Consider the following 17,261-nt stretch of genomic DNA (forward strand, 5'->3'; position numbering starts at 1 on the left):
GGGACCAACATGATTAAACTGATTAAAATGTTCCAGTGTGTGTGTGTGTCACTAACTTCCAAGAACACAGCTGCAGTCATAACAGGTCACCAATATTTACGCAGGGTAAAACTCACTGAACTGAATGTAAATATGGTACTTTTCTAGTGGCACTTTTCTTCCTCTGTTACCAATGATTTTTTTTTGTGTATTATGCCATCAAGTCAATATGAATAGTTGTTGAAGAAAATCTGGAGGAAATGTATGTAGATATCGCATCCTGCCATAGCTCCTGCATCAAGTGTGTTAAAATGAGTACTTACTGTAAAAAAATAAAAATAAAAATAAAAAAGTACTAAAGTAAAAGGAGTACTCAAAAAATAGTACCAACCAGAAGCTGCAGATGCTTCAGGTTTCAAACTACTAACCAAAATGACATCCAAAATAAAAACGATCCAACCAAAATAATGACATATACCCATTGCAACCAAACCGATATCCAAAATATAAAAAAGTCCCAACCCAAAATGTGACATCCTACCAAAATGACATCCTAAATTAAAAATACCAACAGATATCCAACCATATCGAAAATAAAAAGCAGTGGAGTGCAACTTAAAACAATGCACCATGTTTTTCAGTGACGCTTTTATTTTGAAGGTTACGACAAGAAGTGCTGTTCTATATTCGGGTTACACACTGGTGGGTGTGTGTGCCACCACGTCCATCAGGATCGCTCCTGTGACACATGAGCTTGGCAGTGACTTGTCTTGACAACATATCCATCAAAAATGGAAATTTGAGTATTTTTAAACATAAAAATACCCCTTCTGAAAGTATATTGATAGAAATTCCATCAATTTTTTTTTAACTCCAGCAAAATACAAATGATAAAATATGCAAATCAAATTCAATATGTATTTCAAATACATTTAATTAAAATACTGCCCATTCCTATTAATACCAAACCCATAAAAGTCTCCACCAGCGCTGGTCAGCCAGCTGACTCAGGCCGTCGCCTGTTGTTGATTGCCATGCCTCTGTGGGGATGCTGTTAATGCAATGTTTGATGAGGCTCATGATATTCACATTCTCGCTGTGAAGGAGGAAAAATGAACATTGTCTACCACCAGGCTGCTGGAAGGAGTATAAATAGTGGAAGTAATGGGCTGCAAACATAGATGTGGCTTGGGTCTGCTCTATGGCTCTTTAGAGGCAAAGTACATTTCTTAAAACTGCAGAAAAAGAGGATCCATTATGCAAACAAAATATGTTTTGTGTGAAGCACCTGCATACTGGTGTCTATGGGTCATTAGTAGTTTTTATACTAGAGAGAGGCTCAATGGAGCAATTTTACCAGGCAGAACACAGAATGGCAGGGATCCATCAGGCCTCTTTAAAGAGAAGAAAGCATATCTCAAGTGGATATACAGTGAATATATCAAGGCCAAGAGGATATGGGCTTTAGCTTACCAGTGTAGTAATATGCTTTGAATTCAGAAATAAATTATATAGTAGGGGAGAGGAGAACTAGTTGTCACATGGGTAGGTTGTCTCAGTGTCTTTATTTCTGAAATTAAATATTGTAGAACCAAAAGTCCAATTACACAAATGTTTGCATTCTTAATAAAAGGTTAACTATGACTACAGTGTAAGTCCAAACACTAACATAAAAACAATTTTGATACCTGAAAGTAAATAATTTCTTCTAATTTTTTTCTTATAAAGAAATCAACACAATTATATATTGTGACACATAAAAGCAAGGGTGAGCTATAACCTGATAATACATTTGAATGGTTTAGTGAAGCTCTATGCTCAGGCAAGGGACCAGCCTCACATAGAGTCACAGAGGATAGGCTGCATAGGCAGAGTACTATTATTACAGTTTTCTTGAAGTGACTAAGAAGCTATTTTACATCATAAAACATTAAATTAAATGTGTATCTACTACATTACATTAATATATCATACTGTTAGAAATTGTATTGTATGTATTTTCCGAGATGAAGTATGTTGTTTTCAGTACAAGCCTATGTTTTTCATTTTATTGTAGTATATATACTTCAGAGGAAATGGAACTGGGTGCACAAACGCGGCACACTTGTCTATGTGACAACATGCCCCATCATGTGTGACAACATGCCCTGACGTCTGTTAAGTTGTCACAGGCTGTCAAGTGGTATTTCATCAGTAATAACTTTTGCTTCCAGTAAATTATTCAAAATGTAAAAAAGGGTTATAAGACCTTAATCTATTTACAAAACAATTTTGTATCGGTAGTAAGGCACTGCAGAGAAATACACCAATGAGTAAAAGGTGTGACAACATGATTACTGTATATAAGGTGTGACTCCCATAATTATAGTAATTGGAATGTGAATGGACATGAATCTGGGTCCATGAAGACACGTAGGCCCGGATACCATGGATCATTAGTTTAGACAAAGTGATTGTAACATACAGGTTCTTATGTAGCTATCCCTTATGCTATTTGGGTGAGCACCTATGTAGAGACCTAGTTTTGGATGCTAGAGAAAAGAGGGGGTAGGTGAGAGCGGGTATGTCATGTCACAGCTGATTTATTGAATTAGGTCCATGACACCTCCAGAGGGCTCAACATGAGGTTCTGGTGTCCCAGAAACACCCCCTTCTACATCCAGTCTCAAGACTGATTGGTACTATACTCACTTACACTACATGTATCTGCACTTAGACTTAGCCTACACCTAGCACACAATGATGATGATAGATGGGTCACCTGTTAAGGCAGTTCAGATGGGCACAATTCAATGCAACCGGAACAAAATTGTTGGTTTTTATGGCATTTTAAAATGTATGCATGGTTGTATGTAAGTGTATGGTTGTATCTTTGTAAATGCATATGTATGAGTATGAATGTATGGGTGCATGTGTATATAGATATGTATGTATAATCATGTATATATATATTTTCTATTTTTATTAATGTAAATTCTGCTTCTATTCAGTTGTTAACTGTGAGCATGAATACTAATAAACTCAAACTCAAAAACAATATAGATATATTACTGCCGAAGACTGAACAAAAGACAAATTATGAAATTTTGGTACAACCTTTACATTTAACCAACACATTTTCATCAACATGGAATGGTCAAGTCTGCACACTTAGTGTTAGGTTCAGTTCTTCTATTTTTTTACTTAAAATATATTTTTTCATGTTCTAAGTAAAAAAAATAAAAACAAAAATAACCCTAGCGTTAAGTGCTAAAGTTAGACGACAGTTGAGATAGCTTGCTTGTTGAGAACTGCAGCAATGGCCACTATGGAGCTGTTGATTTGAATGTATAAATTCTAATCAACGTTCATTTAGCACAAGCTTATGAATTTACCAGTGATGAGGACACTTAAAGTACATTTCAATTAATTTCTTAAAGAACAGCTCTCAGAGAGGAATACATTTGATTGTAGCCTAGTTAAAGACGCAGGTACATCCAACATGAATCAGGAGCCCCTCCATCCATGTGCTATGTTGACCTTTCCATTTGTTTATTTTCCTGTCAACGGAAGTCATCTAGTCATGTGCACTGTGCTAGATTTTATTATTGGTCTACTACTACTACTACTAATAATAATGATAATAATAATAAACGTAATGTGTTTACATTCTATGTGTATGTATTTTCTTTTTAAAAAATTACAGTGCCATGATAAAAAAGCTATAAAAGTGGTGAGTGAAACTGCAATGAATCGTGACAAGAACAGTTTGCTTATGATCATGTATGTAGTAATGTAGTAGTAATGTATGTAGTCATAAATAATCATAAATGGTATGCACCGGCCTAGTGCCACCATCGGCCCAACCATTTAAAATGCTGTTCATCAGAGCATTGCGTTTCCGACCTACTGCCAGCGTTCGCCCAACTACATCTTCAGCTGCCGACCGCTGCTGACCATTCCCACCGGTGGGCCAACGGGTCAACGCGATTTTCCAACCACAAGCAAAATCCTACTCAATATGCCTTTTTGCCCAGTAGCTTTGCTGTGTGTGTTTACAAAATGTGTGGTGGTTTCTGTCACCCTAGCTACCCTGTTCTTTCTACTACAACGAAGCTACGCTAACGGCAGCTAGCTGCCAGCTCACGATACACGCTTAAAGTTGTTACACTATCTATAGCTCTGACCAGTTGCTCTGTTTTAGAGTTTGAGACTGCTACCGCAGCCAGCAAGACTTTTAGATATAAAACAATTTAGCAGTGGTTTTTTTTGCAGCGGCACACACCTGCTGCCAAAAGGCTGATGCCCAGAAACGTCACAAACATTAAGAAATTAGAAAATCCAGGCAAAAGGCAGGGATCTGCAAACGCACACACTGTCACAGACTACCAATGACCATAAGTAATGATTGAGTAGAATCATTTTTGGATGAGTTTATGCTATTTCAAGGGAAAATCCTGCTCAGTATGCCTTTAAGGACAAACTGTGCATAAAGGCTAACGGCTACAATAAACGTAACTACAGAGAAATATCGCTGGTTACCAGTCTCGCTTTGCCAGATTTTTCTCCTGCTGAAGGTTACATGTCCCACAATGACAAGTGAAGAGGTAGGCAGCAAGTTTACTACTTGAACAAGTTTACTCGCTTGCTTCATCGATTCCGCCATTACCAGAATTTTTTTCAGGGGTGGGAGGGGTAGAGCGCCACTTTCAAATAGCGAGGGAGGAGACGAGCTAGTTTTAAAAAAAACGGAAAAGCTACAATTCACGCTAAACCTGACAACAAGCTTTAGAAAAGAGGTGAAAACAACAACACAGCTGGCCCGTGTGTGTGGCTATTTGTTTATATCATTACGTCTCATGGAAATCTACACGTAGCACACGTTAGTTTCAGGATTGTTTACAGGGTCTGAAATTGCTTATTGCAGTGTGGGAGATTTTTTGATTCATTTAAAGGCCCACATGTGTGTATATTACTCAATATATATATATATAGGAGTGGAGATGAATAAGCATAATAATATCTGTAACCAGGCCATTTTGTTCATCATGTATCCAGCATGATACATTTCTCAGTTGAAAGCTGTCTCTGTCTTCAGTCATTTTCCATTCTCCACCTGTTTGTGATAAACAAAGGTTCTGACCAGAGATGGCCTTGAGTGTCCGGTTGAAACTGGATTTTGTTATGCAGACCATGCACTCTGCTCGCATAATGTTCAAGTTTGATACATAACATAGCAAATGCATCATTATTTTTTATCTATGTTTGAGGTCATGTTGACACTATTTTTTGCTGAGAAGAGGAGAAAGCAGCAATTAAAAAGTTAGGTACTTATGCAGAGAGGTGGTACCTGTGTTAAAGCCCCACCAAAAGGTGGAGCATATTAAGGTATATACAGGATGATCAATAGAATTTAGTTCGGTTGCTTCCATGGAACCAGCTCGGGTTGTCTGAATTTGATTTGTCAGTAAACTCTATCATATTGAACTCTATTGCATTTGTTTGAATTATTTTGTAATGAGATTGAAGACGTGTGGCTGAAGACCTGACGACATCTGGCCCATCTGAAGGTTTTTCTCCCGCAGCAGGTTTAAAAAAAGGAAAAGCTACTGAATGGCATGGCACACTGAATGGCAACAAACTCATGTTAAAATAGTAAGCAATTAATAGGGTTAACAATTGTACAGTGATCATCATTTGTTTCGCATAAATAGCAGTTTCAGAATATAGGTGTTCTCACATTTAAAGAGTGCCACTTGGAATGTTAGGCTATTCATTTTGAGTTTATGTTGAATACAGCTATATGTTCTGATAATTTCAAGATTCACGAGAAGTGAGTGGGAGAGAGAGACTCTTTTGTTTGGCGTGCTATAATTGCTTACTATTTTAACATGAGTTTACGTTAAATATATCTTCTCTGATACTTTCAAGATTCACGAATGAATTACAGAAGTGCGTGTGTGTGTGTGTGAGAGGAGAGAGAGATGGTGTGTGATAGAGATGATGGGATGAACAGCCGGCCAAACATATCACTATAAGATGCACTGTAGCATGAATTATATTAAAATGCTCTCCCAAGCTATAGGGGTTATTTCCGCATTCTGTTAAAACAGATTTACTAGTTTCCGGTTTAGTTTCGCTTTACCGAAAGCTCGTTGTTGTACTAGCTACATGTGGATATGCCGTTGTTTTATTCACCGTATCTTCGGGAGCTGCCAAAGATGAGCATTTCCTATGTGCAGGTTGACCTCCAAGCAGGGTTCGAGTTATAATCTGAGCTTTGTGGGGGTCTCTAAAATAACTAACGTTAGGGGCGGAGATAAATAAATAAATAAACTAGAAGGGCACTCGGAGAGCGCAGACCTCTGCCAAGGTTCGTGCTATTATTGCTTGTTCGTCAGTCGGATCCGGATCCACTCCAAAATTTAATGGGTTCTTCCTTGGCCCATGCTACACCCTTCCACGAAATTTGAAAATCGGGCCAGTAGTTTTTCCGTAATCCTGCTAACAGACAAACAGACAAACAAACGGCACCGAAAACATAACCTCCTTGGCGGAGGTAATAATAGCCTAACGGGTGCGCTTTCCGTGAGGGAGGGAGGGAGAGAGAGAGCGACTTCACTGCTCATTACATGGTCCAAGACTTTCACACACACACACACACACACACACACACAGCAGCCCACTTTTTTATCATGTCGCATGTGGCGCACGCTTGGTTGTGAAGTGCAGCCATACTGTCATTCACAAGAGAATATGGTGTGTAGTTCTTTTGGAAAACATGTTTCTTTTAGCCTATTTATCTCGTTAACGTAAATAATACGTATTACATTGAAAAATGCATTATTATTAAATTATGGTTGTTGGTAATGTATTAGCGACCCCCACAGATGTATGATTTTATGGGAGCTCAGACCCCTCCTTATGGGAGCTCAGCTCCCACTGGCTCCCACATAACTTGAACCCTGCCTCCAAGACTCCAAAACTGGATAAAGGTTTAAACTGTACGCTTCTTCATATATCTGCGACTATGAGGTAGCTGCTAGCCAGCCATCTAGCTATCTAGGTAGCTCATGTTGTTAAGAGAGTCTCACCCAGCAAGTTTCTGATTAATTATTGCTATATGCCTACTAGTGATGCGCGGGTCAGGTTTTTTTCAACCCGCGACCACCTGACCCGACACATAAACATATCCAAACCCACTGACCGATTTTCATACACATAAAACAACAACCCGAACCCGATCCGCAACCTGAAAAAAAAAAAAAAAAAAGATTCAGGAAGCCAGGTAATTTTCCAAAGTCTTGTGTCACTATGGTAATACTACTTAGTGGATAAACTGGATAAACCAGCTGGAGATTGGAGAAGTTTACTCTGTTAATTACATTTAAAACCCATTGAAATTTAGTCTAGAATTACATTGTGTGTGTATACTGTGTGTGTAGCCCATTTGACCCGCACCTGCCCGACCCGTTCTCAATATCATCATCATTCGACCCTAACCCAGCCCACCCCCGGATAAACCTGTGGGACCCACGGTTTTCAGATTGATCCACGCATCACTAATGCCTACATAATGACGCTGTTTATTTTCACTGTATCGAACAGAGACAGGCTGACGACTGAGCGCAGTCTGCTGTTTATTTTGAGACCAGACCGGATCAGCGAAATCGGTATCAGGGCAGCACAGGTCTATGAGGAAAAACGAGAAGCCACACAGCTTGAGAGTAGGGATTGCTAGTCTGTTCGCTTTCAATTTCAGTTCAGGGATCTGATATTAACCAGATAAATATAATATGATATTTATCAAGCCTTTCAGAATAGGAGTAGGCTAATCAGGGATCATGACTGATACAGATTTCACCAATCAGCCTATCTCTGTTCGATACTGGTGAAAATAAAATGACAACGTGATTATGTAGGCATATATAGCAATAATTAATCATAAACTTGCTGGGTGACACTCTCTTAACAACAGTGTTAGGCAGTGAGCTAGCTAGATAGCTAGCCGCAAGCTAGCAGACAGCTACTCTCATAGTCAGAGATGTATGAAGAAGCATACAGCTTAAACCCTTCATCCAGTTTGGTCGTGGGAGTCTTGGAGGTCAACCTGCATATACGATGTACATCGGAAATGCTTTGGTAGCTCCCAAAGACACCGTGAATAAAACAACGGCATGTCCACACATAGCTGGTACAACAATGAGCTTTCGGTAAAGCGAAACTGAAAATCACGCCATTATCTATGTGCACTGTGGTTCCTCAAACGCCGCCGCCTTCGCCTTCTTCCTGAAGAAGCACAGTGTGCATGCATGAAATGTTCAGCTCTGCAGGCGGCAGCAGCTTCAGTTGCTGCTAATTTCTTGCACCATCAGTGGCTTTCGAAGACATCAGCAAATAGGAGAGAAAATCTGCACTATTGGTATTCTTCTTTTTATCCATACCTTGTCTAACTTAATTGAATTTTAGCAAGTTACGTGACCCAGTTTGAGTTGTCCATGCCATGTGTTTGTTAGCAGAGAATGATCCCAAGCTAGCTAGCTACCATGTAGCCTGTCTGCACGTTACTTGTATTTTTCATTTTATTGTTTATCTGATTTTGTATTTATTTTTTAAAATCATTTTCCCTTCAGCTATTTGTTAGAATATGAACCCTGCGTCCTGAACCTAACACTATGTGTAAACTTGACCATTCCATGTTTATACATTTTAAAATTAAGCGTTGAGAATGTGTTGGTTAAACATCTAGAATAAAACCTGGTTAAATAGGGTTGAGAAGTTAAATGTTAGTACAGTATATGTCTACATCTTTGCTGTCAACTGAACATCATATATAGCCTAGACTAACTAGGACGTAGATGTCTACTAAACTATCACTTTTCAACCCCATGTAACCTAAATTTATGAGCCATTTAGACGTGTTTTAAACAGATAATCAACCTAAAATTGCTCAGTACGATGAATATAATAAAACCGCTTCTTTTACATATCAACTGTTGACACTGTTAAAAGGCTTAAAAGTTAAGTTATGTTTGTTTTAACTTGGAAATATGGGACTATATATATAGGACTCCACCACCACAACATGGATCCTATGCGGATTTCCCACAGGGCACGGTAAGTTATCGGGTATGCATGATGTTACTATGAAACTACTGGGAATGGTTTGCTTAAATATACGGTGCTCACCTGGTGAACTTACATGGCAGCTACAGTGAAATAACTGCAATGATTTGATGTTTGATAAAGAGCCACACAGATTCTTCTCATGAAACTCAATCTACTGTTAGGACTGGGTAGGTACTGATAACTACATGATACCTTCTGTTGGGTAGCTATAACTCCGATTCCCCATGTCCTGTAAGGACCGGGTAGCAACTGATATAGGGCTGTACTGATAATAATAAAATACATTTAATTATACCTCCTGGGAGATGTAACTGTAACTACTGTTTAACTCCGACTAATGTGCACTAACCACCAGGTAACTTCTACGAATTCTATTGATTGTACTCGCATTTGTCTTGCAATATACGACAGCTACCCTGTTCTTTCAGCACCATAACATAAAGGCCGACCAAACTTTTCTAGTTATAAGTGATGACAAAAAATTCCCATCTTCTGTACATTTGAAACGAATGAATTACACATGAAAGATGCCATTCAACATGCTAGCATTGCACATATACTTTACAGTAACCTCCACCAGGTGTCGATCAAAACATAAATGGATGTAAGTCAAGGTAAATAAAGATGTCTAGACCATGATATGTGGGATGCTTCAGTGATGCATATGCTCTGATCACTGAAGCAATTCGGCTATGTGAATAATACATGAGAGACACCACATCAGAGACACCACGTGTATCTGTCAGAGTAAACTCCTGTAAGTATTATACACTAATGGACATAAAACAGAGATAATGGCGAAATCTCAGTCTAGATACACAGGATAAAGTTAGACATTTACTTTGATCACGCAAAAATAAATGGATGAATGATGTGTGACAGGTACCATATGCCATATGCCAAAGTGTGACAGGCGTGCTCTTCCGAGGCACTGAAAGTTAGAGAAGAAATACTGAGTGAAGCATAAAGATGTCACAGATGCATTCATTATTTTACAGGACGAATACTGGTGATACTGTATTGGGATCAGAGCCATTGAAGGAACTGATTGTGTATCAGTGATCTGGGCTGTCTTTAGTGTTATAGAGGGTCAGAGACAGAGAATGACCAGAGCTCATGATTATAAGGAGAAAAGGCCATATTATGAGGTTACTGGAGGAAATGGCAGTGGAGACCAAGAAATAGGAAGTTACACTCAGAAAAGGGGAAGCCGAGGGACAAACAGGGTTATTCAGTAAGAAATGCCCCTGACACCTATTACAACAATAGGAATAGATTTTTACAAAAGTAGATAATTCCCAGAACCTAAAACCAAGCCAGAACTAGTTGAAGGGGCTCTTAGGAGTAAGTTTACAGGGAACAGGAAAGATCAAGGGAAGTGACAGGAGGAGAGCAGGTCAGCAGTGATCAAGGATCAGAAGTGGATGTGGATTAGATGTGTATGACACACCAGTGATAGAAATAAAAGAGGCAGATCCGGCACTGGAAGGCATTTGTGGTTGTGATAATGATTAAAGTCCTGACTTTCCTATTATGATCTCATTGCATTAAGAATCAATATTTGCTGCATAATAATCAATGGTATATAATGTCAATCATGTTAAATCATTCATGATGAATGAAAAGGCGTATATGTTGATTGTGTAATCATGGTGGAACCATTACATGTTAGATAAGTATGTCTTTTATGTCTTCCCCAACCGCTGTTCTTGTACTCTCAGACACCTGGTAGGATGTTTAATAATACATATATGTAGTTGGTCTTATGAACAAAAATTGGAAATGTGGAATAGTTCTACATAGTCATGGAGATGTTCCATGCATTGTACAGCCATGGAGGATGAGAAATGCAATGGGTTGTAAGTCTGAAAAAACAAAGAAGAAGAACCTTCAGGAGCTCCGATGACCCAAAATTAGCAGAGGACTTTTTTTTCTCTATTCTTTCCCTTTCATTCCTTTTTATATTATTGATTTATTTTCTCTTCATCTATCTCTTGAAACAAAAGTGTGTCTGTCATTACTACACCTATTTTGTCCACTTTGTGTTCTAACCTTATCATCTGTCACTGGGAGGCCCCATGCTGTAAATGGCATAATAGTAGAAATGTGCCTTCCATACATCCTGAGAGCACAACAAACAGAGCCTGTCAGTGATTAAGGTGAGAGCTTTGATCACATTTCTGTCAGTGTATGAGAAAGGCAGGAAGAGAGAGAGAGAGGAATCTCTTTGTATTATTTTGAAAATGCCTTTTCCTCAATCTGGCCTGAGGGCCTTTTCTATAAACTGCTTGGGGGGGGGGGGGGGGGGAATTTGATATCATAAAATCCATATATACTAATAGCAAATATGCAGTGAAAATTGGAAATAAACCTACAGCTTTCTTTTCCCAGGGTTGTGGGGTGTGACAGGAATATAATATTAGCCCAATCCTCATATGCTAAAAAACATTAATGCATACATGCCCTCTTACAGAGTGTATTCAGCATAAGTGTGACACTTTGCATTTCCAAATGTTGTATTTTCTATTGCTTCACCCATTTGACGTCCATATATGACGACTAAGGTAGTATTAATTTACATCAGTTCATCTTGATACAGATGGGTTAAAGGTTCAAACACAATGTAAAATAGTGTTACAAGAACCAGAGCTAGCCTGGCTTTAAAGTGGGGCAATTAAGAAAAGATCCAGTTCAGACATCAGATTTGTTTTTTTGTTATTTTTGATGCAACAGTTTATCATGTTTGATGCAAGAATAAGTATTATGCATTTTTCTAACAAAATCTGGCACACTGCAATATTTATGTTGGTTTCATAACCTTTCAAAACAGAAAAAAAAATTCTCACAGTTCTTACTTTGTGCTTTAGAGAGTAAGTCTCTTTCCTGAGGTTTGCTCCACCCCCTCTGTGATGTCATGTGGTTTTCATCATATGGTTTTAATGCTATGGGTCAGTAACAATAATATTGTTACTATAAACCTAATGGAGCCTAATGGAGCCTTGTATGATGACCCATTAATAAATAAAAATAAATAAAGCAATTATCTGCAACTGACCTTACCATAAATAACCCAGAAATTAACCATCTCCTATATGCAGATGACTCAGTGCTGCTGTCACCAAATCAAGAGGCTTCACTCTTCTGCACAGGCTCTGTCAGACCTGAGCATGGCCAGTTCACCCCCAAATGACAACCATCATAAGCTTTCACAACTGATACAGAAGTAATGAAAACAATATACATTTTTTATTTGGATACAGCTGAATTATAACACACACAATTTTGAATTTGAGAATTTGAAAAAACAACAACAATTCTATATATATATATATGTAAATAATATAAAATAAATATATATATATATAAATATTGAATTTTTAAAGAGGACAAGAGGTGGAGACAGAATAACATTTATTGAGTTTGTGTCAAAAATATGTAGCCTCAAGGAAGACATTTTTTTCCGAACATTAACAAAATGAATTTCAAACAAAAAACAGACATTCAGAAACTTATGCATTTACTTTGATAAATCCCAAAATGTGAAATTATTGCAGAAAATGTTTTACTTCCAATACTGTCATGACCTGAGATCAACCAGCAGAAACTGAGGAAACAGTAATGACATTTACTATATACAAAGGTATGAATCAGCCTGAATCATATCCATTAATGTATTCACTTGACTGCATGACGCTTTATCATTGCATTCGTTGATTGTCATTTGAACAATGTTGTTTCTATGCAGACACTAATTATCTCCACATATACGGATTCTCACTGCATAGTTTTCACTTGAGTTGAGGGTCAACTATAGAACAGCACCCCTAGAGCCAGTAGGGATTGCTCAAGGACACTTTAGCACATGCGCTACAGGTCTGATAGGTCTGATTTTTAACACTTGGAAGCACTCAGATTTTTCCCTTGCTTAGTCATAAAAAGATCACTTCTGTGCAACAAAAGATTGAAAATCGGATTGTGTTTCTGTGTCATTAACATCAAGCCTTGAACATGACTGTGTTGGACAAAGAACTGTCCTCTTTACTAACTGCGGGTCTCAGTAACAGGATGCTGGCTGGAGGCTTCTTCTTTCCTCCCTGAGGATTTCCTCAAAGGCATACGCGCACAGACACACACACACCAGGCTGCAAGCTCAAGATTGTATAGACAACTGTGCAGTGGAAATTGGATTGCTCATCTGTAAGCAGTCTACAGGATTGGATTGGATCCCAGGTTGAGAACTGTGTGTGTATGTGCACATGTGCATTTGTGTCTCCATATGTGTGGTCTAGCCCAGTTTGTTTGTTTTTTTTAAATAGCAAGCTAAGGTTCTCAATACAAGATCAGTACATCCCTGCTACCCTGATCTGATTAATATGGCTTCCTGGAACAAAGAGCCAGCTTTTAGCAATATTATAAACTGTAGCCAGTGCCAAAGTATCACTACTGTAGTATTATCGGTGAAGACAGATCCAGGAAAGTGGATGACTACATAGAAACAAGGTCTAATTCCCTGCCACTTTGGTCAGCTAGTTTGAGTCAAGACAGGGTAAAAGGGGTCTCAGTAGGGACACTTTTTTCCCTCGGTTTTAATTGGACTAAAATGAGAATGGTTCCAGCCACTAACCCTATGGTGATGGAGAGTGATTTTGTTGAAGCCCTGTTCTCCCTCCCTCCCTCCTTGGAACCAGCTAAAAGTCTGAAAGGTAATGGATAAGATTACAAAGAGCAGGGCTAAAGCGATGATCCACCAGTGCCCCCATCAGAAATTATGAAGAATTACATCAGATATGTGACAGGGCTTCACTAAGTACAGATAGAGTCAGAAACTGTTTGAGAAATACCCTGCCACATCGAGTCTGCAGTGATGATTTAACCAAACTAGTGAAGTACCTCGTAAAAGAGGACTTATGAAGTTGGAAAAGACTCATAGGTGAAGAAGTTCTCCACTCTTCACACCTTTGTAAACACTCCATGGTCAAGACCTCAGGTTACAAATTACTGGGCTTTTCAAAGACATTTAGTCTCAGCTAGTCTTTATTTTAAATAAATGACCAAGAAACATGAATTCCCTATCCAATTTGTCCATTCTGCCATATGAATGCCTCATCCATTCAATGCAGTGACTCCAACTGAAGCTTGGTTTTAGTCATCATTAAATGTTCGAATGTCCTGTGCCCCCCCCCAAACTCATTTCAGTTTTAATTCTATGGTAGGGTGAACACTTATCTATATCAGTGGTTCTCAACGTGGGGTCTGGGGACCACCAGGGGTCCTTCAGGGGGTTCCCAGCAAATTGATGAATTGTTAAACTTCACCATTATTTAATTTACAAGAAGTTAACAATTAGAGAAGGTAAAAGACTGACTGTTTTGATCATATTTTCACTGTTATCTCTCTACCTACAATACAGACAGTCATGGCGTTCTGGGCAAAATCATATCTAACAATACAGATATCCTCAGATTTGAGTCAGAGACAAAATCTCATCAAATGGGGGTCCGTGGCCCAAATGTGGACCTTTTTCATATCAAGGGGTCCTTGATATGAAAAAAGTTGTGAATCACTGGTCTATATGGCTAAAGGGTAGTACAAAAGCATTTCATGTTTGTTTAGTTATGATCAGGCAACAATGTACTAGCCAGCACAATAAAAGAAAAGAATCATAAAAAAAAAAAAAACTGTATCATCGCTCTGAGAGACACTTCTAATTTACACACCAAGCCAGAAATAGAGTTTTAAAATGTTTATTAAAAAAATAGAAAACCTTACATAAAAATGGTGCCCAGAAGGAAACACAAGGTATACATCCATATGTCACTCATTTACACATCACAATCCATCCTTTATGGCACAGACAGACGCGAGTTGGGGATTTGGTTCGTGGCAAAAAGAGGTGAAGCAACGCATCGATTATCCTCAGGCAACCCGATGAAAAGTTGCACTGAAAACAAGAGAATATGCTGATACTATCATGTTGAGTCCATCAGTTTGGTGCGTGTGGTGTCGCGATAATCAGACACTTCCGCAAAAAAAAAAACTTTGATCTACTTTGAGGAACTCCTTACACAGATGCATCTGTAACATACCAAGCTCAAGTCTCATGGATTGCTGTGTAGATTCTGTAGCTAGGCAACCTTGTCTTGAGTAATACTGACTTTAAATATGGGAGAGAAAAACCCTGTGTAATGGTATAGACCTCTCATACAACATGTTCATGAAGTCATTCATTATTGAATTAAAAAAAAAAAAAAGGAAGTAGTGACATGATGCTGATCGACTGCAGTGGAAGTCTATTCCTGAAGCAAACATACACCAAGAAGCCGCATGGGAAAATAAAAGCCAAGTAAAAACTGGCAGTGCTTACAGAAACAATGAATGATGAGTAATACTGATGGAAAAGGGCAAAATTTGGTCTTTTAAGAAGGCAGTTAACCTGTTGCTGTAACGGAAAGTAGACTATAAGGCCTAAAACAAGCGCTTTGCTGGTAATAAGTAGCACCAACCATTTTTTAAATGAAATCGGTTAACACTGTTAAAGGTTTATTTCCCCAAAACAGACTACAGTCCATCAAGAGGAAATGAACCCAAATGAAACTCAAAACACTGAAAAAGAGTGATGCGTTTAAAATGAGAACTAGTGGCGGGGGGGAAACAAAGCATATTGGGACAGGTAGCTGGCAAAATTTCAAGTGACCGTAGTGTGATGGCAAATCAACAAACATGAGAGTAAAACGTTGGCATCATGACAGGCTTTTTGGCACATTTCTAATGCTGCTATCCCATAGCTCCCCCTTCTGTTGGAAAGCTGGACACACACACACATCCCTTCAAGGCCCTCGAATCCATCTATTGCACAGATCAAGGCAGTCTAGAAATAAAAAGCAAACTTTAAGTGGGGAAAGCCCCCTAAAAGAAAAACTAAACTGTGAAATAAATTAAATAAAAGCAAGTCATTATTGCACAAAAATGCAACAAACTGTAAAGTAAGGTGGCAATGTTTACAGTACAAAGCATAGTATTGATAGTGCCAATGTGAACAAAATAAAAATCCCTCAGTGACACAGAACAACTTTGCATCCTTATGATGTGGATCGCTTCAAAATGGGTCTGAGAAAATAAACGACAAAAACAAGAGAACAAAAAGATAATGACCAAAAACTTCAACACACAAAAAAAATAAACACTTTGTACATTCAAACAAGTCATCACAGTTTAAGCACTTGAGACGAGGCCCGTTTTGTGCCAATACACCAAAAACATCAAGTCAGCATTGCGCTGCATAGGTAGGAAGGTAGTGCTTCTTTTCAGTACGAACAGACTACAATTTGTAGAGGATAGTCCAAGTCCTGGGGGCCTTGAATCCAGAGCATAGCCATCAGGGAGTTGCATTCAGAGGACCCAACGGGCCGATACCTGATAAAAAGCCCCAGTGAAGACTGCTCCTGTTCAGAAAGCCCAAGGAAAAACTTCTTCTGTTTTGAATAGTGGAACACTCAAACCCTCAGTCCAGAAATGCTTCCAGACAGAATCAGACCATCTAGAGACCAGACTCTGTAACAGGTGAGGTTTGATGAACCAGTTTGGCACGTGACGTTTCTTTCTGCGAGGTCCAGTTGTTTAGAAACCCAATCCTCCACCCATTTCTGTAGCAACAGCCAGCGTTTTTCAGCCGTTGGAAAGTCACACTGATGAGGAGAGCAAGTTTGGGCATCAGCAACGCCTTTCACACAACTCACTCAAGCAACTCGAGTCCTTGCTGGTGCACATCGAAATGGCTTCCGATTGCCCTCCAATGAGCTGTATGTGAGCTTTTGCTCATCAACTGGCAACAGAAACAAGTCATGGGAATAATTGCAACAATTTGAGCTCAGTTAAGACCGTTTAGTCCTTTTACAGTCAGCGTTAAGTTGAATCCCTCAAGACCTTCAACTATTAAGAGCCAAGAAGCATCGTTTAGTGCCTTCCACAATTAGCAGACATTGATCATCGACTTGGACCTTCGAGGACAAAGACAGTGGTTCGCTGTGGGCCTCCCACAATGACAGGTGTATCGAAAATCATTGAGGGATTTTGAAAATAAGAGTCCAGTTGCACCTTTTAAGGCCTTCAGCAATGAGAGTCAATTTGGCCTGAGCGAGGCCTTCAACAACCAAATAAAGAGTCAAGTCAGACCA

This window comes from Centroberyx affinis, unplaced genomic scaffold, assembly GCF_046629955.1.
Source record: "Centroberyx affinis isolate AG114_WGS23_722 - 3 ecotype Tasmania unplaced genomic scaffold, CSIRO-AGI_Caff_v1 ptg008248l_1, whole genome shotgun sequence".
Taxonomy (NCBI): Eukaryota; Metazoa; Chordata; class Actinopteri; order Beryciformes; family Berycidae; genus Centroberyx; species Centroberyx affinis.